The sequence below is a fragment of the Camelus bactrianus genome, chromosome 9, assembly GCF_048773025.1.
Source record: "Camelus bactrianus isolate YW-2024 breed Bactrian camel chromosome 9, ASM4877302v1, whole genome shotgun sequence".
In the NCBI taxonomy this organism is placed as follows: domain Eukaryota; kingdom Metazoa; phylum Chordata; class Mammalia; order Artiodactyla; family Camelidae; genus Camelus; species Camelus bactrianus.
This window is the reverse complement of record NC_133547.1, coordinates 63,679,606-63,706,867: the sequence shown is the minus strand read 5'-3', so window position 1 is coordinate 63,706,867 and position 27,262 is coordinate 63,679,606.

Genomic DNA, 27,262 nt, shown 5'->3' with positions numbered 1-27,262 from the left:
TCCAGAGAACACCGTGTGGGAAACCTACAGGCATGTGCAGTGTACGGTAGCCCAGGGCTGGTAAAGGGGAGAGAGGCTGGGAGCTGGAGAGAGAGAATGCTGACAGCAGGGGGCCTCCTGACTGGAGTGTGACCTTCCTCCGAGGGGCTGAAGTCAGCCGTAGTGACCCCCAGCAAGGGAATCAGGGGACTAAGTACCACATACCACAACCTTGGCTTCATCTCTCTCTCCTTTCCATCTCCTGATGGGTTACCCATTGGCCAAACCCAGCCAGAGACTGGATGTTAAGGGAATCCCCTGGTGTGGACCACAGAGGTCAAGCACAGAGCAGAGTGAAAAGGGAAAAGCACACCTGGAGAGGCAAATACACCCATCCCAGCCACCCCAATGCATCCCAACTTGGAACCAACTTAAATCAGTATCAAAGGATGCTTTCTTGTTAAGGATCCTTCCTAGCACAGCCCTCCAGGTAGCTAAGAGCATTGATGGAAACTGGCCTAGAGGTTGGAATACATCTGTCATCCTTGTCTTAACCCAAGCCTGGACCTTGTTCCTTACTCTTCTTTGGTTGGTTTGATCATTTTGATGTCATTAATGTCTCATAATTTTTTGAAAGGTGATCTCAACCTGTGTTTGCTAGGACCACGCTATAAACAACACTTTGTGGATGTAAAATATCTGGGGAGATAGTAATGTTGTCATGGAAGAAGCACTGGACTTGATTTTCGAAATCCTCATACCTTACAAACTGGGTGAACTTGGACAAGGCAGATCTCAGAGCCTCAGATCTCACCCATGGAAGTTAGGAATGATGAAGTTACCTCTCAGGATGGTACAATTTTGACAGTCTAAGGGCACAAAGCAAAAACACAAATGTGTGTTGCATCATACACAGGAAGTCAATGATTTGTTTCCATTTATTATTTTTCAGTAAGACAGTATCATGATTAAGAAGTCAAGCTCTAGGTCAGAAAACAAGGCTTTGAACCCTGGCTCTGGAACTTCTTAGCTGAGTGACAAGAAGCAAACGTCATAATCTTTCCAAACCTCAGTTTCCTTATCTGTAAAATAGGCCTAACTAGATCACCCATCTCCCAGGCCCTCATTGACTGGTTCATGAGAAACCTCAGAAAGGATAGCCACGGGCACTAGTTACGACTGTGTCGTCATAGATGCAAAGGCCACCTTCGCAGCAGTGGGCAACTCATTCCTTCACCCACCGGGACTTACCGTGCCTGGTAGTTTTTAAGATGTATGATCCAAGTGGGGATGGACTTCAATAGGCACCTCTGCTTCTCCTGTGCCCACAGCCATACACAGAATTAACCTCCTGAGTGCCGCTCCTGCCCAGCACTCCTCCTGAATCTCGTTTACTTGGGCTTCAGAGGCTTGACTTTAGTTTCGTGACTTCCCACGTGAGCTGATTGAATTCACAAAGCCTGAGTCAGAGAGGATGGTGCATCTCCTGTTTCTGCTGCTAACTTGCTGGTTGGCCCTTTATAAGCCACTTCGTTTTCCTGGGTCTCATCACATGCCTTTGATAGACAGATGGATAGATAGACAGACGGATGGATGGATGGATGGATAGATAGATGGAGAGATGGATGGATTTACACCAAACAACCCACTCCAATTCATTTGCTTGAGTTCCTTCATCACTCGTCACACCTGGAAGGTGTGCAACAAACACAAAAGAACACACAAACATCAAGTGCCTACTGTGTGCCTGACACCAGATGTGTATTTAATAAGTTCTGGGTATTTTCTGAAACAAGGGGTATTTTCCATAATGTGTTCCCCAAACCTGGCCCATGCATCTGTCTCCCACAGAATGGAAGCAACTAACATGACTCTCACCTTTGCTAAGTACTGAACTGGACCTAAAGGTGCCCGAATTCCAGATGGACTCACATTGCTGAGCTTTGATTCATACTTAATTTCCTAAAATGGGAAGAGAGGATTAGTTGAATGAAGGGCTTTGTTATAAAGAGCCACACATTTGTCTTCTTGGCTAATGTCTGCCCTTTTCCCAGTCACTAGCGTTAATGCCAGTGCAGGAAGGGAGCAGCAGGGGCCAGAGTTGCTTTTCCCCCTTAGAACAACAGGGGAATGTGCTGCCAATAAGAGGCACCGGGTGTTTGGGCTTTTGGAAAGGGAGATAGGATTGCTATATACACGTCAGCTTGATCTGGGAAGCCTGACAGTGCTCCCCCCTGCCCCCATCTCTTAATTCGGATTACTACCAGACTGAGATCTGTCTATCGGTGCCGAGTGCTCTTTGCAAGAAAGGTTTCCTTTTGAGGGAGGGGGCTGGCCTTAGTTTGCCAGTAGAAGGCTATTATCTTGAAACAGCTGTTTATGGTTAACTGCAGCCCATACTTAAAGCCTGAAGGCTGGGGCCTTACTTAGTGCCTGTGGATTTGTGGTGAACAGAGTCAGGTTTAACTCTTTCTTCGCCTGTCCTTGACGACTTCAGTGGGGACCTGGGATGGAGCAGTCTGTGAACAAAGAAGGGGGATGTGGGGGGAGGGCCACAGCAGACAAGTGGAGCAGCTGTTCCTAACGATGGTAAATACTGAGATTTTACTGTATGAAAGGGATGCGTTGAGCCCTTTGTGTGTATTTTTTCAGTGGGTTTTGACTGCTCTGCTCTGCTCTGGTGTTGATGAGTCCGCCCATTTCACAGGTGAGGCTCAGGCAGTGAATGCCAGGATTCAATCCACGTGAATCCAGTCACAGCCAGAGGACGTAACCCCTACCAATACGCTGTGCTGTGTCTCCTGTTAACCCGGAGCCTTAACTGAAGATATTCTGTGTGTCCTGCACTGTGTGGGGCTGTTGATTCTGAAGAGAAAGTCTCCACCCCAGAGGGGTCTCAGGCTGGCCACAGGGGTGAGCAAGCTCAGGCACGCTGAGAGTGGAGAAAAGCAGTGAGAACTCTTGCAGAGATCCTCGTCCTCTTTAGGGTGGAGAGAGTGGGTCAGGACCCAGAGGCATTTAAAGAAGGGCGGCGTTTACCTTAAAAAAAAAAAAGCTGATTTCAAGAAGGGAACACAGCTGCAAAAAATAATGAGAGTGGGTGGGGAGAGAGGAAGGGGAAGAGGGGAGAGAGAGGGGGGCTCCGAGCTGAGGGGAGGGGCTGTGACAGGTACAGCCCGGACCCCAAAAGCACCTTGGCTGCACCACCGGGAACTTAGACTTGAGTTTCCAGGAAATGGGCGACAAGCTAGTCAGATCTACATGTTAGAGAGATGACTTTAGCTGCAGCAGAAAGATGTTTCGGAGGGAGCAAAAGAGAGGAGATGAGAGAAGTTAGGACACAGGATGATCACCCAGGAGGAGGGGCGTGGCCAGGACGATGGAGAAGGGCAGCTGGGACTGAACTCAAGGGATGTGGCATCGCAGGTAAGAACAAACGAGCGGTGTGCGGCTTCCTTGGCTTGCTGAAGACTAAAAAGAGGTTAAATTTTCCAGCGGAAAGTTGGAAGGAACATTGTTCAAACCACTAACTCAACCCCAAATGACATACATTCCTGAGGGTTGCAGATGGTAATCAGTAGCGTTGGGGGTGGTGAGTGAGACTACACACACACACACACACACACACACACACACACTTTCATTTTCTCAGCACGTCTGGAATTTTTGTTCTCCCTTTGTTTGACTCCAACATCTTTCCTGGTGACAAAGAAAACCAAAGATTTTGAAATCCATTGTTGAGCACAAAGAGAGGCAGAGTCGGGGGCTGTGGGGGGAAAAGTTGGCCGACTTGGAACTTTGTTCTCTGCCTTGGTGCCCAACAATTCGCAGTGGGAGAGAGAGTGGCTTGCCAAAGGGCTCTCTGTGACTGTGCTAAACCAGAAGAATATGTCAAGTCCAAGATGAAAAGACAGCCCTCCCATCTGAAAGCCGAGCTGGGAGCTAATGGAGCTGGGGAAAGGGGCCTTTTCAAAGAAAAGTGCTTATTTGCAAACTCGCTTCTCTGCAGCAGACGCTCCCAGGACCTCTGGCAAAAGGAATTCCTGGACACAGGCCTTCCCATTGAGCTGTTAGTGATCTGCGGTTAATTACCTCTCGCCAGGCTCTGTTTTCCAGCTGATCTGCAAGGCGGCTACAGAGGTCTGGGGTGGAGGTTTTGCCCTTGTAATTCCAACAAAGTTAAAGTCTTACCACAGTGGAGCTAGAAGAAATCTTACTTTTCCTTCTGCTCTAAATTCCTAATTTTTGCAGTGGCAGGAGTTGTGGTTCAGACAAAGCAGAAGGACGGGCAAGGCTACAAGGGGAGACCTTGGGTCTGGGGCATGAGCTAGGTGTGCCCCGCATGCTGTGAGGATCGTCCAGGGAGATCCTGACGGCCACTCAGCAGGCTGTGCCCGGGCTACGGGAGGGAGGCAGGGTGTCCCTGCGACTTACACAGATTTGCTTCCATGGGCCCGACAGGCTAAGGCTACTCCCAGCACTGCCATCCCCAGTATCTTAGGTAGAAATAAAACACAGCAAACCTTCCCTGAAAAAGAGGGTGCCTCAGACTAGTCAGGGCTCTCCAAAGATGCATTCAGATTTATTCTAAGGAGCTGGCTCATGTGATGTGGTGGCTGGCAAGTTTGAAATGTGTAGGGCCGGCTGGAGAGGTGGACTAGAGCTGACGTTGCAGTCTTGAGTTCAGATTCTGGAGGGCAGCAGGCTGACAACTCAAGTTTTCTCACTTGCGGTCTTGAGATTTCCTTCAGCGTGGGGAAGCCTCTGTCTTTGCTCCCAAGGGCTTCAACTGATTGGATGAGTTCCACTTACATTATGGAGGGTAATCTGCTTTGCTTAGTGTCTACTGATTTAAATGTTAATGACATCTAAAAAAAAAAATCTTCACAGCAACATATGAACTAGTGTTTGACCAAACAACTGGACACTATAGCCTAGCCAAGTTGGCACATAAGATTAGCCATCACAGAAGGTGTTACAGAAGGGTCCAAAATATGCCAACAATCTGTATTGTGAGGTGCTGGGGGTGAAGTCTCTGTCAGGGCGTGTTTATCCTTCTTTCCCTAACGAGAGTTTCACTCATGCCACTTTAGGTCTACCTGCATCTCCACCCATTTCTTCATCCCTAACCTCAGCATTCTAGAGGATTAACACCTGTGCCCAGTCTAGACTTCCTACCCATTCCAAAATGCAAATTAAATCAGTAAATCACGAGAGGACAAGCAGAAGCCAGGACTCCACTTCTACTTATTTTATTGTTTTTGTCGTTGTCATTGTTGTTGCTTTTCATGTTTTTTGTTTTGTTTTGTTTTCTAACCCAGAGATGACACCAGGAGAGAAAAGATCTGGGAATACATGAATTCAAAACAAATACATAAAAGTTAGAACTAAAATGTTACTCTATCTCATTCTAAAAAAGGATATGTCGCTCTCTCAAATTTTTGCACACTTGGTTTTGGCCTAAGGGTCAGCTCATGAAAGGAAAGGGGCAGTGCCCCTTGGGTTGGAAATAAAGGTCCATACTTGTGTTTTCCAGACCTCTTGTAAGCATGCTCAAAGAGGCCCCATTTCTCCTCTCTAAGAAGGGGTGGAAGGTCATGGTGTGGGCCGTTGACTTAAAGAGCTGTGTCCTAAGACCTTTGAGAATTCGTTTTCATGTTCGTAAATACCCCCAATAGCACATAGTTTATCCCCACAGAATTCAGTAAAACACAGCTAATGAATGAAAATGAGCAGCCCCACTAAATCCCTAGTAAGAATCACTCATGACACAATGAGAAGAAAAAACAAACCCACCTGGGTGGTAGGTGTCGGTTGGTAGGTGAGGAACACTCAGGTTGAGAGGGTCATGCGATGACTCCAGTGTCACAGAAGGTATCCACCCAGAGGCCTCACAGAAGAGGCCTGGAGTCCTCGTAAGGATGGTCAGACTCTGCCCTCCCTCCATCAATGCCCAATGCACAAGGGGGCTCACAAGCCTTCTGTTGGTCATGCCAAGCCTGCCCTCAAATCTGTGCCTCTCCTTGGTAGCACCCCTTGCCGTTGTGGTGGATGAACTATTGTTTAATTATTCATTTGATGTCTTTCTCCTCTGTTGGATGGTGAACTCTGCAAGGGCAAGGTCTGAGTCTAGTGTAATGATTGACATAAATGTTCAATGAACATTCATTAAGTGAATGAATCAACCAACCAACAGCCAAGATACTACATCCCTCCAATGTGACCACACAGGTATCTTCATTCACCTGGTCACGTCTACTTCCAGTTACCATAGATATGAAGAAATCTTTAGTTGCTTCCCTGCCTTTTCCTTTCTTCTTTTGAGGTATATACATTGAAAAGTTGCTCCATACTTTTAGGAATATTTAGAGGCTGCCACATATGTGAGACTATTTCCTACCACCATTCCCCATGAGATTAACTTCTAGAGACTCATTATCATTGTATGTACGTGTGGCTGTCAACTACTCATCTTGTATCTTCCTTTTCTATAAAATAGTCCCTTCAGAGCTTGAAGAAAAGCTGATGTGTTTGGACTTCTTCCACGCTTACTTTGCCCTTTCAAAGTGAAGGTGTCTGGGAGCATATTTAAGTGAAGACATTGGTCGAAGCCCTCTCTGTAGTTTCGTCTCCCTTGTCAGTGCGCCGTCCTCATCTCTAGCCTGTTCCCACCACACACCAAGTGCCCCAGCCCAGCCTGGCACAAAGAAACAAATTAAGGGGTGGTATCTGGGGATCAGGTCTGGAGGAAGATGCTGAGAAGGCAAGGAGAACCAGACAGACATGGTCTCAGCCCTCATGAGTTTACATTTATTAAATGATGAACTGAGGCATATTAACATTTTTTAGTTTATTTGGGAGAAAATGGATTGGAATTGGGCAGTGCCAGACCGGAAGTGGTTAGGCGCACTCTGCCAACCGGAGATGGAGGAAAGACTTACATAAAGTGTGGAAGTAAAAGAAGGACATTATTTGATTGGCTGTAGCTGAAAACCGACTTGTCTGTGGTGGGTTGTCCTTCGTGTTTCGATTTCCTAGCTTTGAGGCACTTACAGGTTTGGATTTGGGTGTGTTTACGTAGGCTGCCGTGGATTAGAGCCCCCTCCGCCTAGTGGCCCCCTGCTTTAATTAACTTAGCACACTGGATCGAGGAAGGCAGGCATTAATAAGCAAGTGTGTTGAGTGTAATGGAAGTTAACAAAGAGGATTTCAGAAATGTGATGGGGCCATAAATCAAAGATTGGAACTGAGTCTAGTGTGTCAGGACAGGCCAGCTTGAGAACATGACACTCAAGCTGAGAAAGGAAGGAATGGGAAGGAGTCGGCCAAGAGAGCTGGGCTGGGGTTACGGTTCCCAGCTGAGGGGAGAGCGGTTGCAGAACCCCAGTGCTGAGAAAGAACATACCGTATCCAAGAGAATGAAAGAAGCCAGAACACTGGCAGCAGAAAAAGAGTTCTGCCAGCACAACACACAGACGGTTCTGTGCCCCTCCGTCCTCTTCGCTCCCGCTGTTCCCTTGGGCTTGAATGTTGTTCCCCTCCTCAATCTAACGCATGCTTGGTGCAAGATAGTATTTAACTAGCTCTTGAAAGTTTGCCCAACATCAGCCCTGATGGAATTAACTTCTTCCCCCACAGCTTTTTATACGACTTTCTACCATGGAGCTCATCTATTTGCAATTCTTCTATATGGGTCATGTCTTATCCTCACTGCATGGTGCTGGCCTCAGTACACCTTAGCCCTGGACTTACACAGTGGCCAGTGCAGAGAGAAACTCAAAGCTTTTCCCAAAATGTATTGAATTAAATTGTTTGATTTAGCAACTCCCAGAGGCAAGGATACTCCAGAAAGCTCGTAGCCCACCAGCCCATCTAATTTTGGAACACTTTCTTCAGCATTTCTGAGTGATAACAAAGCTCTCCAGCTAGTTATTGTCCCCAAGAAAGTCCATGGAAGGCATTGAATGTAAGCTTCTGAGTTGGGAAATATCTATAAAAGAACACATTGGGAGAAAGGTTTAACTCGGGTAAGAAGATTAATAGTCTGAGCTTAAAAATCATTAAGATGTGAGGGAGGAATGAGTTTTGAATAAACAAAACCTTGCCTAATGAAACACTTTTTTTTAATATATATATCAAAGGCAAGTTACAAGCAGTGGGACTGACACTGGATTTATAAACCTCATAGAGTGTCATGGATATTGGGAGTAGGAAAACCTGTCCCTGCAACAGGAGGCCACAAAAACTAGGTCAGCACTGAAGATCTGAGAACATTCTAAGAGTTGCTCTAAGCGAGGGTCCTCGGTTCAGTAACTGAACCCTTGGCGCGTCCTCAGCTGTGCTGGTTTCTGGGCCCCTGAGCTCTTTTCTGAGTAGGCAGCCGAGGCCCCCAGTCTCTTCTGCACTTGAATTGTCTTTGGGCTTATTGTCCCCAGCGAATAACAGGTGCTCAAAGACAAAGGCATCTGCAGGATAGCAATGATGATAATAACGACGATGATGATGCATTATTTTAAAAAACCTCTTCACCTCTGTTAGCTGCCCTCTCTCCCTTTGTAAAACGGAGATCCCAGTGTTCATCCATGGGTCACAGGGTGTCCTCAGGAAGGGGCAGAAACTGTAGTGTGTACACGTAAGGATCATTGGAAACAGAGAGAGGCATCATGTCGTGGGAGAAAAGCACCAGTTTCCCCTTGGAGCAAACCTGTCTTTATTATATTCATTCATGTGTTCAGTCATTTCTTCATTTCTTCATCCACAACTGTTTATTCCATGACTTCGCTTAGAAAACCCACTAACCATCGTTAATAAGGCACCATGCTTGCTGCCTGTAACTAAGCGTGCTTCACGGAGTTGCCAAGGTGAGAAAATTCAATTGCAAATCAAGGCATGTCATCATCTTTTGATTTAGAGCCTGTATTGGAAATCACGGCTTGTTTGCTGCTTTCATAGCACATAGTAGGGACGGATTTTCTCATCCATTTGGCTGTCCTGGGACATCTTATTGTATCTCAGTGTCTCCAACTCAGGAGTATTGATGCCTATTTATTTATGGTGCCCCCTGGAGCCACCCAGTTGGAATTTTGCTTTGGCAAATAGTTTATATTTCCTTTCAGACCCTACAAAATACACCTTCCCAATTGCCAGTATTCTTCCGAGAGTATTTGTGAAATGTGGTAGCAATCAGAAATGCAAGTTTGTTTGTACAGACATCATCCTAGACCTTGAGCGTGTAAATGCTAAGCAAGGATGGGCCATCACCTGCCCTCTTGCAGCTTCAGATCTGCAAGGGAAGGCCAAATGTTATGCGAGAGATCGTCGGAAAGTGTGATGAGGTTTAAAATAGGGGAAGAATAGAGGGGTGTGCAAGCGTACAGCAGAGACCTAACTCGGTTTAGGGCTCTGTGGCACTTACATAAATATTTATGAGCATGTAAATTTTAGCAGCTCAAAGGTAGAGGTGGGGTTATACCAGAAAGCAGTGGGAACCGGGGAAAGAGTACTCCAGTTACCATAACAAGCTAGCATCTTAAATCTGGCTCCTGAGCATAGGGGTTAATACGAGATGTTAAGGTTCAAATCATACCTTTATAACTTACGGTGTGACTCTGGGCAAGTAATGTAACCTTATGGTGCTTCAATTTCCACATCTGTAGATGTGAAAATACAATGCCCAATCTTGTAGCATCATTTTAATGCTCTAATAAATGCAGATGTAAAGAGCTCTTAGGAGCGTGGACAGCTTATAGGGAAAGCTACGCAAATTTTAGCAATTATGATCGTGATTATAATCATGACTATTACCACTATTATTGTTTTCTATCTAATTTCAAAAGAGGCAAATAAATACCCAGAGCCTCAAGTTCCTCATCCATAAACTGGCAATAGGAATGCTTGCATTGCAGGGAGATTATTAACTGAAATGATAAATGCAAAGCATGTGCACCTTCGAGGCATCCTGTAGGTGATCAGAAGGTACCACCTCGGTGTTCATAGCAGCAGCCCAAACCTTGTGGATTGCCTTGACCCTGGCCTTGAGCTCGGCCCTGGCTGCTGTTTACAGGCTGTGTTCACGTAGACATACTGTCAGGTCTTCTTCCTCCAGATTTGCCTGAGGTAACAAAACTCACATAGAGGGCAGGTCAGGGGTACCCCCCTCACCCAGACATAAAGATGGGCCACCCTTCATAAATCCTTGGCAAGGACCATGCTAGTGAACATGGTACTACCTGAGGACTACACACTTCCTTTATGAGTTGTTTAATGATGGTGCTTCCGACATCCCTGACCCTGGACAGTTTTCCTCGTCTCTTGCTCTGAGTGCCATACTCTGTTGGGGAAAGGATGGCAACAAAGAGGAGGTAGACACAACCAGGAAACTCTTCTGCCAACACATGTCAAAGAGAGATGCAATGACCTTTCAGTGGCTCCCTCTGGGCTCCGTGATGCAAATCTGGGAGGCAGAAGACTGGGCTGCTCTCTGCAAAAAGGAATCCATCACCCAGCCATTTTCCCAGATCCCATTAAAATGCTGACACCATTAATCTGCACTACTTTACTTCTCATTATGCAGAAATGTGCTCTTGATCAAAAGTCCCCTTGTGTAGCAGCCTGATTCATCACCAATAGCTGTGGGCCACACACCAGAAATTCATAATCAGCTGACATTACCCACCCTAATCATTCCCAGGATTTGAAAAGCTCAGAACATGTCTGTCATTGGGAAGAGGCAGCCACACAGGATACAATCTGCAAATAGCCCAGAAAGTTAATACAACAGGTTTATTAACAGGTTTAAATTAAGGCATGAACTGCTATCTCCCCTCTATGTACAGCTGACCCTTGAACAACACATGTTTGAGTTGCCTAGGTCCACTTACATGCAAAATTTTTTTCCATAAATACATATATGTAGTGTAAATATATTTTCTTCCTTATGATTTTCTTAATAACATCTTTTCTCTAGCTTGCTTATTGTAAGAGTACAGAATATAACAGATACAACATACAAAATATGTGTTCATTGTTTATATTATTATCAGCAGTAAGCTATGAATGGTTAAGATTTGGGGCAGTCAAAAGTTATATGCAGATTTTCAGTTACACAGTGGGTCAGCACCCCTAACACCCACGTTCTTCAAGGGTCACTTGTGTTTGGGTCATCAATTTATTTTCTGAGAACTCATCCACATTGACCCCACGAGTGACTAAACAGCCTAGAATTTGGAAACAAAGGGGACCTAGGGTAGGGAGACACAGACTCAGTGACACAACGGTACTAGCTCAGGGACACAAAGCCACTTGTAAAGGACAGACATTTCTACTGCTCCGAGTTTACATGCTTCTCAGTGCAGTGCCCTTTCTCCAACACCGAAGTTTGACAGTGGGCGTGTGATCTTGGTCCAGTGACTGACATTCTGGCTTCCCTTCCTTATTCTGCCTCTAACTGCCTCACGTAGAGCAACCTGGATTGAGTAAAAGACTGCGAGTGTGCGAATATGTTATGACTCTTCTCTGGACAATAGCCCCTCAGTCGACTACCAAGTTTTGGGTAGGAAATGGGATCCTAATCAAGATTGTTAATAAAACGAATAGCTCCTTGAATCTCTGAGCAGGGCCACGTGCTGCAGTGTGTGCTTTGTAAGCATCATCATAGCCGTTATTCTTACAAGCTGTTGTCAACTCATAGGGTTGTTATGGAAATTTTAAAATTAATGTATATAAAATGCTTGGAAAGCATTCATTAAACGATACCAATTAGCATTATGGATCTTTCCTAAACAGTACATATGCCGGGTTGTTTTGTCTGTCTGAACATCTGACAAGAGGGGCATTTCCTCCTGGAGTCCTCTGTGCATGTTCTAGACACTTCTAGTCATTGAGTTGATCTGTCTCCTTTCCAATCCTCTGTTTCCACACTTGCTTCATGGATAGAACAAGTTCAGTTCTTTCTATTAGGAAAAATCCCTGGATTAATTTAAAGAGATTAATCCTAATCTTGTCAAGTCTTCTATTTTCTAAGATTAAAAAAAAAAGGTTCTTCCTTTCCATTGGCTCTTGTATGACTTAACTTGAACCTCACTTCCTAACTTATGTAAAACTGAGAATTGTCCTCATCTCTGTGCTTAACACTGAGGAACACTGGTGAACCAGCCAAGCACCTTCTCTGTCTAATAAAGAGAGGGAATAGGCAATACACGGACACCCAGGTACTTCCCTTGACAATTAACCAGATGCTGTCATTTTGCCGTTTTGGCTTCAATGTTCTTTTTAAGAAATAAATAATACAGTACGGCTTCACCTCTCTCTCCCTCCCCAGAGGGAAAGCCAGTATCTGGAAGTTGCTATGTAACTTCTTCATGCATGGTTTTATATGTGGATACATGTGGATGTTTTCACAAATAATATGTGGTATTGTTGCAAGCATTTAAACATTAAATGCTTCCACACTGTGCATATCATTTTATGCCTTACCATCTGCATCCCATGTCATATATATATCTATATATCTATCTATATATCTATCTATATATATAGATATATATATATCTAGTAATTCATCTTAATTGTTGTATAGCAGTCCACTCTATAGTTAATCATGGTTTATTTACTCAATCCTATTATAAAAGCCACAAACCTATAGGTTAATTAGGTTTATTTCAATTTTTTTGAAGTTACAATTTATATATATGCACATGTATACATAAACACACACACCTTCTCTTCTCCATATGTGTGTGTGCAAACATGTAGGTACACACACACACACACACACACACACGGAGAGAGTGTATATATATATGTATGCGTTTTATATGAATCCGTAAGTGGAATGGCTGTGTCACAGAATACATACAACTACAGCATTATCAGACATTGACAAATTGTTTTCCCAAATCACTATGCCAATTTATTACTGCCATCAATATATGAAATCACATACTTCATCTTAAAAGAAATTAATAAAATTAAAGAGACTAGATTATAAAAGTCACATTTCTTAATCATACCCACTAAAATTAGAAAGTTACCAAAAATAAAAAAAATCAAAATTACTTGAAAATTAAGAAAAATACTCCTAACTAGTTGAATTATAAACCTAGAAAGCAGAGAAGAGGTAAATACATACTAAAACCTGTGGAAATTCATAAAAAACTGTACTCAGAGGACAATATATAGCTATAAATTAAATTCATAAATCAAATGCATTAATTTCAGAAATAAAAAAACAAGAAAAAACTAAGAAATATAATGCCTTAATCAGAAAAAATAAACAAAAGAAAAGAGGAATTAATAAAGCCTATTTTAAAAGTAGCAATGAAACCCAAAAACTGTTTCCTTGGAAAGACCAATAAACTAGACAAGTCAGGAGTTAAAAAGAGAGAAATATGCAAGATTAAGAGAAGACATGACTGCAAACAGAAAGGAGATTAAAAGAATTAAGGAAAAATCAGACCTAAAATTTTATAAAACCAATTGGAAAACTTAGAAGAAATGTGTAATTTCCTAGAAAAGTATAAATTACCAAAATTGACTAAAGCAGGGAAAAAATAGAATACTCTATTACCCTAGATAATATTAGAAAGGTAATTTAAAATTAATCACTGAAAAAAGGCAACAAGACAGACTAGTTCAAAGTTGACTTTCATCCATCTTTCATAACAGATGATTCAATGTTACTATGCTAGTTCAGAACACAGGCAAAAAAAAAAAAAAAAAAAAAGGAAAGAAAAGAAAACTAACCAATTTAATAAGCAGTAAGCAAAATACCAAAATCTGATGAAGGTAGTATAAAAACACAAAGCACTTTCGATTATGAAATATGTATGCACAAGTATGAAATGTTAACAAGTTGAACCCATAGTATACCAAAGACTATCAAGAATATTTATATACATTGAAGTCTTAAATGCACAAATAGACTCCTACATAAAAACTAAGAAATACGCATATTCTATATAGGGGTAGGGGACACTCCTGATCAAATCTGAGAACCCAGAAACTTTAAAAGAAAATATGGACACATTAGCTCAGGCCAAAATTGAAAGGAAATTTTATAACACAAAGTTAATATTAAAATGTTTCCCAAATGTCTTTACATTGCATATGGCACTGGTTTTACATTATAATATTTAAAATAACCTTACATATTGACAAAGAAAGGAAATTTACAGGAAAAATGGGCAAGGTAATGAATAAACAACACACAGGAAAACAAAATGGCTCACAAACATTTAGATATATCCAAACTCAAAGTTACAGACATGTCAATTAAACTAGCATTGAAACAATAATTTGAACCTGTGACTAGTAAATTTTTTTAATTTAAAAACAATCATTATTGTCAGGGATACAGAAAAATGGGTGCTCTCAGATATTACTCATGGAAATCAGAATTGTGAGCAACCTGGCAACGTTTGTTAAACCTAAAATACATGTACTGCTCAGCCCAGCAACACCAGTCCTGGGAATCCGTCCCGCAGAAATAGAGCCCCGGTGTAGGAGGATATTTGTGTAATAATTTTAATATTAATATTTTATATGTATATATTTTTACACAGATTAATGTTAATATATTTGGAGTAAAAGTGAATAAATGTACATGCAGGCATGTAGACATATATAATTGCATACACACATATTAAAGTTATATAATTGTTTTCAGAAAGGCAATCATATAGTACACATTTTTCCACATTGTTCTTTTCTAGTTTCATAAGTACCTCATGGATATCTTGTCAGGTCAAAAGGTATATCTCTAACGGATTCTATTTAACTCGGCAGATTATTTATTGATGTGGGAAGATAAGTTGGTCAAACATTCCCACAGTCTCAGGTGACTTCACTGGTGAGTTCTACCAAACATTTAAGGAAGAATTAGTAGTAATCTTTATCAACTCTTTGAGCACTTCCTGACTAATTTTATGAGGCCAGTAACACCACAATTCCAAAAGCAAACAAAGAGATCATAGGAAACTTACAGACCAACATCTCTTATGAATATAGATGCAAAAATCCTCAACAAAATACTAGCAAACCAGACTTAGCAACATATAAAAAGATTTACACACCACAACCAAGTAGAATTTGTCCAAAAAAGGCAGATTTAATTTGACAGCCAAACACCAGTTAATGCAATACACTATGTTAATAAAATGAAGGATAAAAACCATGTGATCATCTCAATAGATACAGGAAAAGCATTTGACAAAATCTAACACTCTTTCATGATAAAAAAAAAAAAAAAAGAGTCAAACTAGGAATAGTAGACAGTTTCCTCCACCTGATAAGGGATACCTATGAAATACCCACAGCTAAACTTAGTGGATAAATCTGGGATGATTTTCCCCGAAGATGAGAAAGAAGACAAGGATGACTGCCTTCATCGCTTCTATGCAACATCTTACCAGAGGTTCTAGGCAGGGCATTTAGATGAGAAAAAGAAAGAAAAAGCATCCAGATTGGGTAGGAAAAGTCAAATAATATTTGAAGATAATAGGATCTTACACATAGAAAATCCTGAGAAATTCACTTAAACTAAAAACCTATTAGAATAAATGAGTTTAGCAAGGTTGCAGGATAAAAGAGCAACATACAAAAGATTAATTGTATTTCTACACTAGGAATGAAATATCTGAAAATGAAATTAAGAAAATTCCAGTTCTAATAGCATCAAAAAGAATAAAATACTCAGGAAAAATTTAGCAAACAATACTTGTACCCTGAATACTACAAAATGTTATGGATAGAAATAGAAATTTTATCAAAATAAATGGAGAATTGTCCCATGATTATGAGTTGGAAGCCTTAATATTGCTGAGATGGCAATCCTCCCCAAATTGATCTATAAATTCAACACAATCTCTATCAAAATTTTAGCTGGCTTTTTTGTTTTTGGCAGAAATTGGCAAGCTAATTCTAAAATGTATATGGAAATGCAAGGGACCTAGAATAACCAAAATAATATTGAGGTAAAAAAAAGAACCAAACTAGATGACTGACACTTCCCAATTTCAAAACTTACTACAAAGGTGTAGGAACCAACACAGTATAATACTAGTATAAGTATATCCATCTATGAAACAGAATTAAGAATCCAGAAATAAGCCCTTACGTTTATAATCAATTGATTTTTTAAAAAGTGTTTCAAGACAACAAAATGGGGAAAGGATAGTCTTTTCAACAAATAGTGCTGGAACAATTGGATATCCACATGCAGAAAAACTGAAGTAGGAACACTTCCTTATACCTCACACAACAAAATAGATCAGACCTAATTGTAGAAGCTAAATGATAAAATTCTTAAAAGAAAATATAGGCATAAATCTTCATGAGTTTGGACTAGGCATTATTTCCTAATCCAAAGTGACAAAAAAAAAAACACAAGAGACAGAAGAAAAGATAAATAGACACCATCAAATTAAAAACATGTACCCATCAAAGGACATTATCAGGAAAGCGAAATGATGTACAGAGTGGGAGAAAACATTTGTAAATCATGTATTTGGTCAATGACTTGTATCTAAAATATGCAAAGAACTCTTACAATTCAATAATAAAAAGACAAATAACTCAACAAATTGGGCAAAGGGGCTGACACAGATGGTCAATCATCACATGAAAAGGTGTTCAGTATCATTAGTCATTAGGGAAATGCAAATCAAAACCATAATAAGATACCACTTCATACTCAGTAGGATGGTTATAATAGAAAAAATATTAACAAGTATTAACAAAGACGTGAAGAAATTGAAACTGTTACGCAATGCCAGTGGGAATGTAAAACGAAGCAGCTACTTTAGAAAATAGTTTGGCTAGCCCTTAAACTGTTACAGAGAGTTGTCCTATGGCCCAGCAATTCCACTACTAGTTAGATTCACAAATACATCCAGACAAAACCTTGTACAACTCAAGTTGTGGAAAACAACTTAAATGTTCCACTTAGAGTGGAAACAAATGTTCACAGCAAATGAATGGATGAACACAATGTGATACACAATAAAAAGCAGTAAAGGGGAATGAAGTTCTGATACATGCTGAAACCTGGATGAACCTTGAGAACATTTTGCCAAGTGTAAAGTCAGAAAAGACTGCATGTTGTATGATTCCACTTATTTGAAATGTCCGGAATAGGTGAATACATAGAGACAAGAAGTAGACTAATTTTTGTCATAGATCGGGAGCGGGACCAGGGAGAGACTGCTCGTGGGGATGGGATTTCTTTTTTGGGGTGAGAAATACATTCTGTAGTTAAGACTGTGGTGAGGGTTGCACAAGTCCACACTGAAGACTGTTGAATTGTGCACTTTAAATGGGTGAACTATATGATATGTAAAGTATATCTAAATAAAGCATTTTTTAATTAAAAAAGGAATAGGGATTGAAAGTTCAAAGATGAGTAATACTGGCTCACATTTGGGGCCTGGTATTATGAAAATGTTTCTTTTCACCTATGAGACTCCAGGCTCTTTTCCTGTTCTAAAATTCATTTTTAAATAAATAAGCCTTTTATTCTTCATGGAAATGTGTATTACACATAAATCACCATTCTGCCCTAGAATATATGGAGCTATCTCATTATGAATGGCATATCTAACCCCAAACTAATAGCTAGAAATGGCTGAAAAGCATGTTTTGAAATTTTAGAAATAATTAAGTTAATGGAAAGATATATTTATAACATCAACAACCTTGATGCCAAAATGAGAAAATTAATTATAAAGTGATTTGACAGGGCTGGATCAATGAAATAATTTAAATATATATATGTATATATTCACTATTCATATTCAGTATTAATTCGTTTCTTCATATAGCATTCTGCAAACTTATTTTAGAATGTGCTGGTTACAGAAGTGACTGTTAAACTCAGTGACTTCCTTCATAGAGCTCAGCTTTGAATGTGACCTTTTTTCATTTGAGAACAAATTGTTGACTCGAACTTAATGCATATAGACCTTTTTCTGGAAGTGTTCTAGGAAGTTAATAATCAAGTGTGACTAATGCTGAAAAAGAAACAATTATGTATCAGGGCCGATTCACACGTCAGACCCTCCTGGAGTGCACGATGGGCTAGTAGTCACCTGGAGTCTTTGCAGCCACCGCAAAACTTGCAGTTACCCTCCTCTTCTCTGAATGAGCCCAACAGGCCAGCTCAAGATTGCACTGGGATCTCATCAAAGGCCACCACAGTGCCTGGCTTTTGAAGTTTTTCCATGCCATCTTCTATCAGCATTAGCCTCTTTCCCAGTTTTTCTAAGTTAAAAGCCCTGTTCCAGTTCCAGGCCTTGGCGTTTTGGTTTGAGACTCCAGACCCCGTACATTTCTGCTGTTGTATGATACGCCTGGAAACTGTTCAGTGAGTGATAGCTACACTCCAGAACCTCCCCCCTCCTCACTGGAATGGAGGTAATAAGAGTGATTATTATTAAGCACAAAGTGTAAATTGAGACTAAACATAGGTGCTTTATGTAGACGACCCTTTCAATCTTCATGGCCATTCTCTCCCTTGGGATTTTAGTGGACATGCTTTAAATGTTTTAGGACCTGCATACAATTGCTAATTAATACGGGCAGAATTTGAGTACTTCGCTCCTGCGCCAGTGTTTCTCTCAGGCTGGCACAAAGCACCCCTGTTAAGATCACACACAGAATCTCTGGCCTCCGCCCAGACCAACTGAATCAGATGGGGTGAATGGGGGGTGGTGGTACCCAGAATCTTAATACTTTGCAGTAGCCTGTGGTGATTCTGATACACAGAAGTTTGAAACCCCCTGCATCGTTCTTCCTTGAGCATTTAGTACAGCGTCTTGGCAATTTCCTATAAAGATTCAAGTCCTCTAATGGTCAGGGTGCGCGTCACCAGCATCATTTCCACAGTGGGTGGGGGAGATGTTCTTCTTCTTCTCTTTTCAGTCCGTGTTTGTTATATTGTTCGTGATACGTTACGTACCAAGAAATCCGAAAAGGAAAGAAACTACTAACCACCAATTACCCAGTGTGTGTGCAGCACTACTTGACAAAGAAGATGAGCTCAAAAACTATGGTTTTTACTAGTCGTTATTCAAGCGTATGTAGGGTCCCCTCATTCCCCAAATACCATGAATGGCTAAGCTGCAGGCTTATTCCAGATCCACTAAACCCTCTTGCTGACGAACTAAAGCTGGGTTTCCAGTCACAGTCCTTCTGCTCCTGTTTTAGACACAAAGATCCACAGGCATAGAGATGTTGATAGACTTCCTACTCTCGAGAACACAGCCCCTCAAGATGGGAAGGGGTTGTTTGTTTTGTTGTTGTTGCGTTGGATGAGTCCTTTATATATTTTGGGTCTTAACCCCTTATTGGATACGTGATTTGCTGATATCTCCTCTGATTCAGTATATTGTCTTTTCATTTGGTTCATGGTTTCCTTTGCTGTGCGGAAGCTTTTGGTTTGGTAGAGTCCCATTTTTAAATTTTTACTCTTGTTCCTCTTGCCTGAGGAGGCGTATCCAGAAAGATATTGCTAAGAGTGATGTCAAAAAGCATACAGCCTGTGTTCTCTTTGAGTTTTGTGGTTTCAGGTCTTCCACTCAAGTCTTTAATCCACTTTGAGTTGATTTTTGTGGATGATATGAGATAATGGTCTAGTTTCATTCTTTTGCCTCTGGTGGTGACAACTGGAAACTAAATTTTTGGTGGTGAGCACATTGTAGAGAATACAGAGGTTAAAATATAATGATGTACACATGAAACTTATATACTGTTATAAACCAATGTTACCTCAATTTAAAAATAATTTTAAAAAGACAAAAGGAGATGTCTGCACAGAAACATAAATGCAAGGGGAAACGTTTTACTGGGTGCCTGGTAGAAAGGGCTTGTTTAGGATTTAGCTCATTCGTTGTATGTATAGTCCCCATAATTAATCTTCACTAATGCCCAGCCCAATGCTTTGCTAATGGCTAGGTTGCTGCATAAATATTTGCCAGGGGAATGAGTTAAGATACTAACCGTCCTGTGTGAAGAGACCTTTGGGAGACTTGATTCAGACACCTCCACCTCCTTTTACAGTTGAGGAAACATGATCGTTGGTCAGAACTGAACTCCTTTCCCCAACAGGATGAGGTCACTCCATTTCTCTCTCTAGATTTCAGAACACCTGGTTGAGAGTGTGTTGTTCCCCCGCCATCCAAGCTAAGGGCTCTATGAGTCTCTGGCCTTTTCTAGATTTCTCAGCTATAATATTGTTTCCCCAAGCCACTGTGACTTCAGGCAGGGCTCTTTTTCCCACTCATTTTTTTAATATTGATAACTGCCATATGCCTGAGAAAGAAAAATAAAAGGCACACTTACTGAGCAAACAAAAGGCACAAGAAAGACAAAGGAGATGGTGTTCACTGAAAGGCAAGGAGAGAGAAGAGAAAGGTGCAGAAGATAATTTCGAGAAAAAAAAACAGCTCATTGAGCTGTAAGTGTGAAGCCTTAGTGCACCCTGTCTCAGGGTAAAGTTTCGTTCTCACTGACATGACAAACATTCTCCCGACAGAGGAAGTTTAACACATTATATAAATACCCCAATACGCATATGCAGTGGTAGTAATAATTAGTTTTCTCCCCTTTCATCTCCATTGTTTCTGCCCACACATATTTCCTATTTCAAGCTTCGGTGTAACAAATGCATCTTTCAAACTGGAAGCCCACGCCTTGTTTGCACAGACACAGGTCTCTTTATCGCCACGTGCAGTCCCTCCAGCTCGCGAAACTGAACAATGAGGCATTTTCTTCTCTCCCTGGCCCCAGAGCTCTGGCAGAATTCATTTAATTTCCATGTAAAATGTAATCTGCAGATAATAATAGGTCACTCACAGCAATACCATCCCACCCTCCCAGATCACCCGCCGTCGTGCTAATTGTGGGATAATGTAATCGACAGCTAAGGCACGCAAATGGAATTAGACGGGGCGTTTGGTTTCTGCAATGCTGTGTAGAAGGACGTGAGAGGATGTAAGAAAAAGCATCAGCAAATGCCAAAGACATTGTTTCCCTTTTTCTAAAATGACTCCAGGAACAAGGGGAAGTCTCCTCGTGGACAGGGCATCGGCATCTTGGGTATTCTTGCTGTCACCTGCAGAATTCACAGAATTTTGGTGCTCCATTGGGCAGGGTTGGAGCACTTCAATGCTCTGCTTTGCCTGACGAAGCAATTTCTTGAGAAGGTGAGAGTGGCCGGATGATGGCTTGGGCAGGTGATGATCACCCACTATTGCATCATTCCTGCTTTGAAATACTCTAAACACACTGATCACATCTTGGATTCTTCCTTCTAAGCCCAGAAGAGAAGCAGAGGCCCTCTCTGTGTAGAATGACTCTCCTCAGTGTAGAAGCCTGCGCTTTCCCGTTCTTTTTCTTTCCTCATCAAGGTACCATCGATGCGTGACGTTCCTTTGTTTTGAGTTGGTAAAGTCAGGAACTATCACGAAATCATGAGAAGTGGGTCCAGAGATGACTAAACTCAACGTACTCATTTATTTCATGACATTTTTCCTTCTAACAAAGATTGTCCTTGTAAATTATTTGAAAGGTTGAAGAAAGCAGCAAACAGCCCACCCTCCAGAGAGTCCCTTAGCGCAGCCGATTAAGGTGAAGGAAGTGACTGTCCTCAGAAGGGACAGTAGGAGGGGTGGGAGGGTGTGTGCACAGTGGGATCTGGAAACCGATGCCTGAAGAGTGTGTGTGTGTCCCTCTTAGCCGTCTGCACACTGATGGCCCCCGCGCAGCCTGCACGTACTGCCCACAGGACGATGCCAAGGCCGGACGGCTCAGGCAGGGCCTCCCAGCCCATCTCCTGCCAAAAAGCAGAGGCGCCCACGGGGTCAGCTCAAAGCTTGGTCAGCTCTGGGGCTTGAGGCCAGATTGCCAGGCTCTGGAGGAGGAAAAGAGCCAGCCCAGTCCCTGCTCTCACTCTCCAGTGTGGTTTAGGTATGTGAGGATGGAAGATATACCCACATCCTGGAGAGAGAGACAGAGATGGGTAAGTTCAGAGATGCTGGAGACAGGACGAGAGAGAGAGCCCCAGGGAGAAAGAGGACCAACCAACCCGAGAGAGCAGACGGAGCTAAGAGAAAGGCATGGACGGACAGGAATGGAGAGGTGGGAGGGAGAGGGGACAGGGAGAGGAGAGCAAGACACAGACAGAGAACGGGGCACAGAGGGAGGGGGATGAAAATAAAAGAGAGAGTGACAGGCAAGGAGGACTGAGAGACCTTGAGTGAAAGAGAAACAAAGCAGAAGCCAGCCTGTGTGCTGTGGGGGTCCAAGGGGAGAGGGCCTGATGCTGGAGGCTGGGAGCCTGTGTGTGTGTGTGTGTGTGTAAGAGAGATCACATATGTGAGTGTGTGTATGGGGGCTTACGTATGGGTGGGTGGGACGGATGGTGTATATGAGAGCATGTGTGCATGTGATGGAGGGACGGGTGTGTGTGTGTGCAGGTGTGGGTGTGAGAGTGGTTGTGCCGTCAGAGCCTGAAGGGGCCTCGGAGGGGCACACGATTTGAAAGCTCTCTCTGACTTACACAATGCCCTCTCTCACATCTACTCCTAAATACTTCCGGCACCTCTGTAATCTTCAGAAAGAACTTTTCTCTTCATTCTTGCTCTCTTCCTTAAATAGCATTGTTCTCTCCCCCCGTTCCAATCATCCTGTCAGCAGCTCGGTGACTGTCTGGTTTGGAACTCCACACACAGTAGCAAGGGGCCATTCTGAAGGGCCACCCTGCAGGCCAGAAAATGGTGTTGAGGGGAGGGAGCTGGGGGCAAGCCCAGGAGTCAGACTCAGCTTGTACGGAGAGTTAAGGCGGATGTCTAGCTCTAAGGTCACTGATGCGGGAAGGGAGACATGAGGCTCAGTCCTGAGCAGTCAGATGGGGTAGGATTGGTTATATCCATGGACTTAGGGACTCAGAATACATTCCCCATCCAGGAAGTCAGCCTGTGGTCCACGAGCCACGTGTAGCGGCACCAGGATGGAGGGACACTGGATCTGGGGCACAAAGACCACAGTTGGATTCTAGACACCAACAGAGGGTGGGAGAGGGTGGTGAATAGAAAGTTCTGTATATGGACCAGGCAGCCAAGGGACACTGGACTCTGAGAATGAAGGGAAGTGGAGGAGATCCAAGATGGAGCAGTGGGGCTCCCCGGCAGACGTGGCTGGGCTTCTCCACCCCAGGTCAGCGTGGGGGACTTGATTCAGAGCCTCACAAGGTAGATGGAGGAAAGTAGCTGGAGCCTCCTGCCTGTGAAGGTTGTCTCAGGCACTGGACAATGGTGGACCCACCTGTGAGGAGTGGAGAAAAGACAGTCCAACATGGTCCCTGCCCTGCACATAGGAGACAAAGGCAACACACACACACACACACACACACACACACACACACACACACCCCTACCTCTGAGTAAGGAACAATTAACTTCACATCCTTGCTACTCAAAGTGTGGTCCATGACCCAGTAGCATTGGATCACCTGGATGTTTGTTAGAAATGCAGACTCTCAGGCCCCATCACAGACACACTCATTGAGATCTGTGCTTTAGCAAGAGCACAGTAAAGTCTGAGAAGCAGTACTCCAGATGGCAGGAGACCAGGGAAGGCTTCTTAGAGGCGTGACAACTTCACAAGTTGGGCACTACTTTCTCTGTCTTTAAAGTAAAGACAACGGAGTTACAAGATTCTGTATTAGTGGCCCCGCTAGCATGGCTGTTAAATGACAAATGCTGATCTCAGACTCAGGTGTAGCGGCTCAAAAGTAAACTTGGCAAGCTAAGACTACTGATTCATGCCAACTGTGTGCTAAGCCTGGAGCTGAGTGCTTGATTATACCCCGTATCTGCCTGGATTCTCACAGCAACCAGGTAAGATACATTTCCCCCAGTTTTCAGAGAAAGGAACAATAGGCGTAGAGAGGTCATATTTTTCTCCCAGAGCCACACAGCTGATAGGAGGCAAAGCTGGGATTCAAATGCACCATCATTTCACCCCTGAGCCTGGGCTTTATTTTTGATTCTGCTCTGTGTTGCCCAGAGGTTGGCCACTATACCTTCCCACTTCATTTTCTAAAGATGGAAATTCTGTCCTAGTCTCAACTGCATTCTGTCCCCCTCTCTGGTCACAGTCAGCCAACAGGAGCCAGGCCTATGCCAGCCAGTGACATCACTGAAGCCACATATTGAGGACAAGTAGCAGACAGATCTGAGCATGGGCTGATCAGTAGCACTGGACACAAGGATTCCAGGACAGCCCAGCATTTGGAACCCAACTGTGGGGTCAGAACTAGAAATTTGTGTTCTTTATGCCTGAGCCACACAATTAGTATCTTCCCATGGACCCCCCTGGAGCTGCCAGCCTGGGAAAAGTTCGGGGAAATCAGGTTCCCAGAATGTCTCCATGTTTCCTGGTGGCAGAACGTCTGGGGGACATTATAACAAGCTGCGTTCAAGTCCCCCTACTCCCTGTGCAAACTCCAGGCGGTATTTCCTGTCCTCACAATCTCTTGCTTCAGAGGCAGGCTTCTGAGAATCCCTGCCCTTCTCTGTCCATCTGCAAAGAGTTGAATGCATGTGGACCTTCTCAAGACTTTGTTATCTGAGTTCCGAACTCCCCCAGCCCTTGTGGGAGTGCATCTGCCTGTAGGAGGGAGTGCCCCCAAATGCAGATCACCTGTGCCCAGATCCAGACAGAGTATATTATACCAAATAAAGACTAGCAAAACCCCCAAATTAAATCAAATCAGGTGACTGGAAATATCCTTGGATCATGACATCTCCCTCAGAGACACAACTATTCAAAAGTCTCTGAGGCTCAATTTTGATTTTCTGAGCTGACTCAGTCATTCCTCTCTTGGGTTCAGCTTGCCCTCCGGCAGGCAGGAGGCCCCGGGCTCTGCTCAGGTGCTGCTGCTGAGTGGAGCAGGCTTCTAATAAGGCAGGTGTCAGAGCGGGGAGAAAATAATTAGTGATTGTTTGTGAAGGAGGAAACACTCACACTCTGGCTGGGAGAGGAGGTAGCTGGCTGCTAAGGGGTCTCTGATCAGGATGTCAAGTCCTTGTGCCTCAAAGCCGCTGACGGGGACTCAGGAAACAAGAGCATGCCTCTCCTAGCCCTGCACCCCAGACAACAAGCCAACCGGTCACTGCGGCTGAGGATCCCCTAACAGGTACAGAAATACCGAAGTGAAGCGGTGCTTGTTCGCCTGCCCTCCCTGTAAAAGAGCAGGAGGCAGGCTTGGTGATTGCGGGAAGGTTACCCCAGGAGTGGAAACGCGCCTTTCAGCTCTACAAATGCTTTTGAGATTAGGGGAGCCTCTTGGTGGCTGTGACTTTAAGTGGAGATTGTTCCCTTGAGACAAATCAACCTCAAATTTTTGAGAGCTCAGGGGCATAAGTAAGGAAATTGTTCCAGCAGGGAGGCTTTTATCACAGAGCCTGTGGGTAGAGTCCGAAGTGGAGAAAAGCACTGAGCAGCCTGTGGGGTGGGCTGCCGGAGCCCTGCAGGTCAGAGGGAGGGCTGTGGAGACGGTGCCAAGCCAAAGGTCGCCCCTCCCCAAGGCAAGGGCTTCGCAGGAGACCTTAAATGAAAGAGAACAAGCATGGAATCGGGAACCTGGCTTGGAGAACCGGCATTGTCCCAGCTTCTCCCTTAGCCAGTCTTCCCCCAGAGGGATAAATAATTGTTTTGGTTTTTAGCTTTTCTAATGGAATTATTTACATACAACCGATTTTTTTAAAGGGTGCAGCTGATTGAGTTTTGTGAATGTAACCACTATCTCAATGAAAATACAGAGCATTTCCATCACCCAAAAATGGTTTACCCCGGCCCCTTTCAGCCAATGCCCACCCCACTTCCCTTGCAGGGCCAACAGTGCTTTGACATCTATCATCATATGGCGAGTTTTGCTTGTTCTTAGAGCTTCATATAAATGGAATCATACAGTTTGCATTATTTTGTCTGACTGTTACGGAAACGACAGGCCAGCCAAGAAACAAGCACCACTCAGAGGGTGGGAGTACTCAGATTTATTACACTGGCGGGCTCAGAGGGGCTTCTGCTCCGAAGCTCTGAGCACCTCCAAGACGTGTGCATGAGGTTTTATAGGGTTAATTACAAGCTTGGGTAATTCGGCCAATAGACATGGAACAGCTTTAGCAGCAACAGTATCACAAAAGTAGAGGCAGGGAGGCAGCAAACCAACATTTCAAGGCCAGGTATGTGTCTTTGAAAATCCAGCTGGCTAGCAAAAAAAACATGAACAAGGAATCAGCAAACCATCACTAATTAACTCAGATTTACAAGTTAGTCCAGCAGAACTCAGATCAGTCATCTGACACTTGCTACACTTAGATTTGTGAGTTAGCTTGTTAGCCCAGCCCGGCTTTTCCTTTCAAAAGAAACTTTTTCATGTGCTGTTGGATTCTATTTGCTAATATTTTGGTGAGGATTTTTGTATCTATGTTCATCAGTGATACTGGCCTATAATTCTCTTTTTTGGTAGTGTCTTTGCCTGGTTTTGGTATCAGGGTGATGGTGGCTTCATAGAATGAGTTTGGGAGTATTCCCTCCTTTTCAGTCTTCTGGAAGAGTTTGAGAAGGACTGGTATGAGTTCTTTCTATGTTGGGTAAAATTTCCTGGCGAAGCCGTCCGGTGTAAAGATTTGTCTCTGCTGATGTGTGCAGTAAAAATTAGTTCCATTTTAAGGCTGAATAGTATTCCATTGTAAGAATATATCACAGTTTGTTCATTTACCTTTAGATGGACACTGCTGTGGATAACAGTTTTGGCTGTTACAAGTGAAGCTATGAATATTCTTATACAAACTTTTTGTGGAAATAATACATTCATTTCACTTGGATAAATGTCTCTTTTTAAGAGTGAGATTTCTGAGTCAAGGTGGCTGTATTTTTAGCTTTATAAGCATCTACCGAATTACTTCTAAATATAGTTGAACCATTTTACGTTCCCATCAAGTTCCGGGATGTTGTGCATCCTTCCCACCCCTTGGTGTTGTCAGTCTTCTTAATTTTAGCCATTCTATTGTCTGTCTATAAAGTGATATCTCGTGGTGGTTTTGATTTGCATTTCCCTAATGACTAATTGTGTGATAGATTTTCTCATACACTTATTGGCTAGGTGCATATCTTATTCTGCAAGTCATTTGTCCATTTTCTTATTGGGTTATTGTTTTATTACTGAACTGTATGATTCTTTGTATATTCTGGGGAAGAGTTCTTTGTACATTCTGGATAAAAG